Below are 8,711 nucleotides of genomic sequence, written 5' to 3'. Positions count from 1 at the left end.
CGCTGCATCTTCGGGAATTGGCGGAGAACGTGCCCACGATTATAAAAAAGCGCTAGATGAAAAAGAGAGGATTGACTTGGCCGAACTGAATCTCGCTTTAAGCAAATCGCGATTGCCGCAAGCTGGCAGGATGTGCTACGAAGAATTTATCCAGAAAAAAGTTCAACACTCATAATCGTAAATTAACCATGCGTTGTGTTCGAAAAGAGGCACTCTGATAAAACAAATACATGGTTGCAGTAATAGTATGTGTTTAATGTTTTATATAGTGTTTTTACGACCGTGAGTGGCGCTGTCAAAATCGCAGTGCCGTAGGCCGCAGAGAACGGACTACGAAAGCACTTTTTTGAGTCTCCGCTATGCCTCTGTTAGCGGGTCTCGTAGCGGGTAGCGGATAGCGTTGCGGAAAGGCCAAAACTTTCTACGAAAACTATCTATTGTGTGCAGGAATTTTTAAGCAGTGCAGAATGGTGCGCTTCGTGCCGTTTTGAGTGACTTCATAGAGAAAGTGTCGTTTAACTTTCATTCCCTCTTATCGATCACGGCCATCGGGAGCTCTCGCGACCGTCAACCTGTCAATGAGCGCCTCCTTCGCTGTGCGCTCGCTACGTGGCTTTTCTCCGCGTACAGGCGACGCGTAACTTTTTAGTTCGACTTTGAGTTTCTAGCAGTCTTCTATTTAGTCGGTCTTAAACGCTTTTTAGAAAGGTAAAGATGTAAATAGCGTGTTGCAGAGTTTGGTGAGCAAAGCGGAGGACAACGCAGAATTTGTGATTTCTCCAAGATAACCCCTCGAATTCCGAGAGGTTATCTTACATCGAAAAAGCAAATTATCCGAGGCTTGGCCGACTTTCCCATCGTTCTAATACCACTAAACGTCCCCAGCATAACCGCGGAGCACCACCATGCTCATAATATGAAGTAGAAAGGACGGAAAGCTCCGATATCACGTCACTTATACTTCCGGCATCCGATTATTTATGTTTCGAAGCCAGTGGCATAGTCTTTTTTCAATTGTCGTAAAAACATATTTGTTGAACACCATTAATTTGTGTAACACACAGGCAACTCGAAATGCCTATATAATTATGAGAAGTACATTCGCCAACTACGTAATTGAAAAAAAAGATGCGAAAATCCACCCCTATCCAATCTTTCTTTTTTTTTTTTTTCTTGCGATGACATTTTTATGGGTATATCTCACGCTTTTAAAGCGTTTGAGACCACAAAAATGTATCGATATTGGGACTGTCACTGGCCATTTAACAAGGAACCGTGAAATTAGATCCATACAAAAGAAAAAAAAAACCATTGTAAGACCTCGTTATACCTGTGATATACAAAATCTGACTGAGGTGTCGACTATTAAGACGCGATTCACATGGCAATAGAAACTAAAATTACCTCGGTGGTACTATAGTAAGTAAAAATTGAAAAAAAAGAAGGGTTGATTGAAATAGTCTGAAATCCAAATGTTTTCGTAAACTTTGTACCACGAGACACTTCACCGATGTATTTTGTATGGAAGCATGTGCTACTTGCACGCGCACAGAGTCGCGACAAGCTGTACACAGCACAAGGGCGTAGCCATACAATTGGTCACAGTACATCGTGTACGCTTCGCTTCGAAAAAGACACTTTCTAAAAGACTCAGTGCGGCAGCGAACTTTTAATTTCAAGTTCATTAAACCGGCTGTTTTGTGTACACTTAGCTTCGTCACATGTAAAAAATTGCTTCGCGTGTTTCTCGCGTGCTTCCAATATAAAAACCTACAACATGCTAGAGAGATGTCTATTTTTTCCCCCTTAAACCAAATGCTTTCGTTCACATATCCGAAACCGACGTTGAAGCCTCGAGATTTCGTGGCGGCGGGCAGCCGGGCCAGGGGCTCAAACCCCGAGAGTTTAGCGACGCGGCTGGTAGATGGCACCACGGGCCCATTTCTTGTTTCTTTGTTTGGTTGGTTGGGTGGCCCGCTGCTCGGCGCTCTCCAGAGCCCGGCCGGAGGTGAGTGGAGGGCGCCCAGTGAACACTCGGCGTGGCCGCGTCCTGGAGTCAGTGTTGGAGCTCCCGGTGTCGGAGTCGCGGGTCCGCGACAGCGCGCCTGTTGATCACGCGCTGCACGCTCTCCTCGTTGGGATGTGCGTCGACTGAGCACTGGAGTTGCTTCGCCGGCCCTCCCTTGCCCCGTTCCAGCAGAGCTGCAGGGGACGGACTTCCAAGTCTGGCGACCGGTGTGTTCTGCCCTGGAATTCTTGAGAAAAAAGAAAAGTTTCCCCGTTGTTTTTGTGATTCGCCAAACCGAGTGAAGTGAAAAAATAGAGATAAGTGCTGTGTTTACTCGTGATTCTCCGTTGGCTTCTCGACGGCTGCATTTACGTGACTTAGAGGTAAGTGCGTGAACAACGCTGCTGATCTGCCACGGTTTTGAGTGCGGTCGTGTCGTTGTCGTTGACGATAACTTCTTCACCGGCACTCCGTTGGCTGTCTCTTCGGGACAATGAAACGGCTTCTGCATAACGAGGCGCTTCGATGACCTAAGTTGAATATGTAATGTTTTTTTCTGCTTAAGTTTTAAAAGGGTGACACACTTATTCAACGTGTTGAGATTCATGACATCAGTGGAATAGATTGGCCACACTACGGAAGCGTATTTGCGAGGAGAACGAGGTCGCGTTGTTCCCGTTTGTAATATGTTTAGACTCCTCGGTGGCTACGAGGCAAAACGTCGGCCAGCGAGTTCTAGTTTGCGGTTCCGCATCTAGGCCGAGATGCCAGCATTATAACGGACGCCTTTTGCAACTGTAACTGAACTGCCACACACGCCAAATTATCCCCAGGCGGTTTAAATTAATATTCAGTCCATCGCTGTGCCATTCCAGAGGCTCTTCGTTTGTTCGAGATATAAACCTCCAAGATATTATTATTTTTCTTAAACTATATAGTAAACTTCAGTGGAGGTTGTGGCCACGCTGACGCAGGAGAAAACAATAAAAACAGAAATATGAAAGAATATTATAATAAAACACTGAACTGAATACAATAAAAAGTGAAGCAAGCATATTAGTGCGTCGGGAATGGCGAGAGTTCTAGTTAACATTTTATGGAATTTTGTTTTTTCCAAGAATGGCGAAAGGTTCAGGTTTATTGGACCGAGCTGAGGAGATTTAGGGACTCGCAACCCTCTTTTTGTTGTCACACCGCAAAGTTAATTAAACGTTAGGCACTTAAGCCCCGAGGAAATGGAACCAAAGTTCTATCGGTGTTGTGCACAGCCTTCAGATTACGATTTGTCCCCCTCAGGGTGTGTTGGTTTTCTCATTCGGTCTGTCTGTGTGCGTTTTTTTTTATGTAGGAAGTAAAAGGCTGTTTTTATTTATGTGTTAGATTTTCCGATTACGAAGCTGTTTTGTTCTTGAATTTTCTGTTTGTGTTTTCGGTATCCGGTAACACAGCTCGTGGTCGGCATGACTAAACTCGAGACAATTTTTGAGACCTTGTACCGCTGGACATATCGCACGGGTTTAAACATTTGCAGTGGAAACGGCCGTTTCCGCGAGAGATGTATAGCCGTAGAGCAGTATAGCCCTTCGTTGATTTGAAAGGCGCGGTACCACTACGGATACATCATACAAGGGACAGGTGCATACACTGTCTGTGACATGTTTCTCCTTTGTATGACAATCGTGTCACATTAGTTTCATAAAAACTCTCTGCACACATCTCCTCAATAAAGACAAACGTTAAATTTCTATGCTGGCGTAAAATCTAGGTGCGAACGACTGCATGAGTGGTTGCTGCCTTAAATACGAAACAATGAGAAAATTTTTTTATTCCGAATACAGCAATCGATACGAGTTTACACATCTCCATGCGCCTATAAGAGGTAAGGCAAAAATATTCAAAGCGAAACTATGTTTTTTTTTTCATTTAATAGCGAATCAAGAGAAAAAAACGGCACGAAAATGTTCTTCGCCGTCGTGGCATTGCTGTCAGTAAAATGACTATAAACTCGACTTACCAGAGCTACGAGATATTTCTTGACAATAATAAAAAGAAAAAAGTCACGAGTAGCTTATTTTGCTCCGACCCCCGTGGGGCAAAACGAGACGACTATATAATGGGGCAAAATGGGACACCCTGTCAAAAAAATGAAGACGGCTCATTTATCGCACTCGTAACGATTGAAGTATGCTCCGAGGGCCCTCACTCACTCTTTGTGGGCCCCACAGTTCGCACGCCGTGCAGTGAACCCACACAGAACGAGGCGCTGTTTCGCTTCATATTTCTTTGCACGCGAGGCAATGCCAGTCGCACTCGTCGCACGTTTTGCAGAGCGCTTCCGCCTCACCGACTTACTCGGTGAACGAAGAATATGCAGACGTTCCTCTTCACTCTGAATATTCTTCTTTCTCGGTTTTATTTGTTCCACACTAGGTGTAAAGTTAAACTCTCCTTTGCACATTCCCGTACGCCAGCCCAAAAAGGGAACTTCTCCGGACACACACAATGTTTAATGAGCATTTGTTTTGCTGGTTGCAAAGAAGTTTAAAAACGAATACGAATCTCTTTTTTAAAGTACTTGCTCTTTGCATTCGTTCAATGTTTCTGCAGGCTTTCAGGGTGCATCCGCGAAACGGTTCTGGCTGCCGCGCAAAAAGACCGACGCTGCAGATGCACATTTTAAAACGATTTCTCGATGTCATTTTGGCACCATGAAGCACTACTTGTTTTTCTTTTGCATGTCTGTACATCCTACACCATACGAAAAAAAAAAAAGCAATAGCTCGCTTGAAAAGTAGTGAAAGCGCGCAATAAAGACGAATACGAAAACGGAGAAGCCAACCGGACGAGCGCTGCTTCTCCGTCTTCGTATGCGTCTTTATGGTGCGCTTTCACTACTTTTCAACATGCATAACCAACTGGCCTGCATCACTACGTCAGTAATAGCTAGGTAACAGACACTCAACCCGCCAAAAATTAGTTCGCGTCTGTTGATGGCGATATAGTCGCGTTTCCTTCATGGGGGGTACTCTTATATAGACAATTTTATAGTCATAAAAATAAAAACCTAGAGCAATAAACGTTCGCCTACAATTAGCTAAGAGAACAAACAAATAATGAATCCCCTTGGCAGAGCAGATTTATTAATCTGAACTGCACGCCTCTAGAATAATGGAATTCAAGAATTTAACAACATTTTGGCGGTTCGTCGACGCATGAAACAAAACTACGAACCTTTTTCAGCAACGTGCTTGCACCAATTGTAGCAAGTTTTCTAAGCAGCAAAGCAAACATGCGCCAGCACATGCCGGCAAGGTATCAACATACTTTCATTGCGACATTTAAATAAAAATGGCGTAAAACTCAAAATGTCGCATTTCCCCCCATGCTTACTAATTAAAGAAACAAGAGAAACACATCGCATATGTTGGGAATTAAATTATTCTGACAGGTGTTTCCGAGTTTAACCTTCGAGCTATCGACTGGGCTTCATCTGGAAGATATGCATTATGCCAGTGTTCAACGAACCTGCCCGACTTAGAAAACTGTCGGTGCAAGATTGTAAGTTATCGATTGAGGAAAATAAAGAGATCAGCCTAAATCACAAAACGAACACAAAACTAGGAACGAAGATAGAGTCCGTTCGCTGCTCGTCGCCGCTATGTATACACCTAATGCTTTCGATTAAGTGCACACAACGCGCTTTCACACAATGAATCTTACGTAATAAAAAAAACCGTTGCTTTTAAAGTAAGATGAGCAATTTATAGGTAATCTGGTTGTCTCCCGATTTTCGGTGATTATCCGCACATTGTTCCCTTGACTCAATCGTACCAAAGCTTAGGAAACGAATAAACGGGATATGGGGCTCAACGTAGGAGCCCAATGTATACCTCTCTGGCCTCGCGCAGTTGGATAACGCGAGAAAGGGATGACTTGTTGACCTTGACATAGTTTTGCTCAAGTCTGAATGCGCGCTTGAATAATCTTTCCCCAAAACGCCTTGCAAAAGATTGTGATTGCATGGTTCCGCCCCATCTGGAACCACGTTCGGTAGGACGGGTCCTTCGAAAACAATTACGGAAGCAATAAACATAAGCAAAGGGAAAAGGTGGATCAATTTGAGAAAGAGGAGACGGCGAAGAAATGATAGGCCACTAATGTTTTGCAGTTTCTAAAAGAATAAAGAAGATGCTCAGGCACTAAATTTATGCCGCAAGGTGGCAAAACAGCATTGAAGTTTGAAACGCATGTGCGTGGCAATCCGGTAGTTGTAATTTGTTTTAATTTATACCATTAAATACGTGGTTAATATGCACAACATCATAGCCAAAGTCGCAATAGGACTGTCTGTTTTTGTGTAAGAAATATTTTTATAAGAAAGCAAATTTAGTAACTAAATTAGAGAGTTAATGCGCAGACGAGTTGGTAGGCAGTCATATTGAGGAAACCCCAAGTCATTGTGGCGTTTGCACTTTTCCCCCTCTTAAGAGTTCTTCCACTATCTAATTTTTTAGTGCTCAATAAATAAGGTTACGGGCTTTTGTGGGTTGATTTTTTTTTCGGGATTTTTTTTTTAGGTTTATTTGTTCCGCAGACTTGTTGCTTCTTGGTATCTATTCGAGTTCTGAGATAAAACGTCGGGCTGGACTGGTCCCGGACAAAAAGGCCCCGGTAAAAAATGGCCACAGTCGAAATGGCCCCGGACAAAACGGTCCAAAGGGCCATCTGAGACAAAATGGTCCAAAGTAAACTCCGTGGTATAGTTTGCTTGAACTTCGAGATGTTAGTCGATTTTTCGTACTTGATACAAATTGCACACAATGAACAGAAAATGTTTGCTTGAATACTTAAATTAGCAAATGTTGACTATTTTAAGGTTTATATATATATACATATTATTTAAAGGATACTGTATATCAGTAGCTCATCAAAAAGAAGGAAAAAGTATAGGATAAAAAGAAACAAGGTACATATGCGTATCAAAGAATCTATGTTATATTTGATATAATCAGCACGAGGAAAAAGAGGTTACATAACGCGTTATTAGAAATATGCATTATGTACATGATAACTTCTTTGATTTGTTATGTGCACGCCGTTTTCTTGCAGCTCCATTGCACTGAATTTTAATTTCGGAAAATATTTTTGCACGATGTGACTATTTTCATCCCACACCCCATACTACCCTATTAAAAAGCCCTTTGTGGGCCTACCAAGATTTTTCGAACGTCTTGAAGTACAATTCAACAATTTCTGAGAGGTTTGAAATTTACGTCAAAGTTTTTTAAGCGGCCAGTTGTACCTTTCAAGAATTTCTTAGGGCTGTGATAGGCTCATGATAGTTTTTTAGAGACCGGTGTGGTATGTCGCAATCATTTTCGGTAAAGTACGTGGCCCATCAAAATAGTTTTAATGGGTTTGTAGGAAAATTGCGTGCCCCTTCAGAATATATGCGTCGGAGAAGCGGCTTGGGCGTTTTGTATTGGGCGGCCATGGCGAGCGATCACTCGGTGTCGGCTTCCCGTCCCACACGTTGGATCTATATCCTAAAACAGCTCAATTTGCGGATAAGGGAGCACGTCTCTCAGTGCTCTGTTTCTTGTGCCTCTTCGTAAGTTCGCCTTCAGAAGATCGTCCAGCGAGCAAAAGCAATGGAGGAGACGCAACCTGGACGGCACCAGGGGCGACAACGTTATCGTGTTTCGGATTTCGTCAATGGCGGCCGATGTTGGTTTCGCGTTCGTGGTTTTCGCTGAACGTGTTCCTGGCAGTGTTTGTGTTGTGCTCCTGCTCGGTTTGGGAGGTTGAACTACCGTATATTTCATGAATTTACCAAGCGGCATTGAGAGTATCTCGAAAGTTATCTCGGGCGACAAATAACTCGCTTTCCGCTATTTGGTGTCATTAATAATGTGTACAGCTGCTTGCGCTCGTGTTTTAGTACACGCTGTTTCTTATTGCCTTTCTGCGTGCAAGTAAAACTCAGTATAAAATAAACTTTCACTCCAGTTTCCACAACTGCATTGGAAGGCTGGAGGGTCTGAGGTGCTGAAGGGCTGAAGGAGTTTAAGGGGCTGAGGGGGTTCCAAAAAGTATCAGGGTTCGACGGTCAATTTTAATAGGGTGTGCTTCACTAAATTCAGAGTGCAGCCGACGATGCGAGCCAATAAGATTAATCATACTATGCTTCAAAGCAAACGTACGAAGGGCGTACGCCTACTTTTTGTCTATTTTATCGCGTGCCAGTTCAATTCAGTGCAGGAAGTGCGTCCCGACCTTGCGCTTTTAGTCTACGCGTATGCATTTGTTTAGTGACCTTCAGGTTCGAGCTTTGTAGAGCGCTCTAACTTATGCCAATAGAAGCCACAAAGCCGTTTGAGCGACAATACAAATTTAATGAACATTTGGTTTCTTTTTAGTTGTTTCCCATAGTTACTGACAGAATAACAGCAGGGCGTGTCTTTCTAACGCCCAGCCTCCAACACGCTCTTCGTACCTCCCGCCTTGTTTTGTTTGCGCGCTCTCTTGAACTGCACGAGACGCCAGATCGTCGTCGGTGGTAGGAAGCTCGCGCTGGAGGTGGGGCGGCTGAAGATTTTCCCTGCCGTTCACACCTCGTAAGCGACTATGAACTATAACACGAAAAGCTTGAACACATTAAATTATTAATTACTCGCGCGTCGAATAAAGCTTCAGGGTAGCG

At 43.5% G+C, this 8,711-nt stretch overlaps 1 protein-coding gene across 1 annotated transcript in view; it reads left to right on the top strand.

Moving 5' to 3' along the window:
- Positions 1 to 1,845: 1,845 nt before the first annotated feature.
- LOC8043871 (dopamine D2-like receptor) overlaps positions 1,846 to 8,711 on the top strand; it is a 1,482,298-nt gene continuing 1,475,432 nt past the window's right edge. Inside the window, exon 1 of the mRNA XM_042289826.1 lies at positions 1,846 to 2,391. The gene's annotated coding sequence lies outside the window, so the exon portion shown is untranslated. The remainder of the gene's footprint in view (positions 2,392 to 8,711) is intronic.

The sequence above is a fragment of the Ixodes scapularis genome, unplaced genomic scaffold (assembly GCF_016920785.2).
Source record: "Ixodes scapularis isolate PalLabHiFi unplaced genomic scaffold, ASM1692078v2 PGA_scaffold0__279_contigs__length_252992795, whole genome shotgun sequence".
In the NCBI taxonomy this organism is placed as follows: Eukaryota; Metazoa; Arthropoda; class Arachnida; order Ixodida; family Ixodidae; genus Ixodes; species Ixodes scapularis.
Note: the sequence above shows the minus strand (reverse complement) of the source record. Positions and strands in the feature narration are given on the sequence as shown.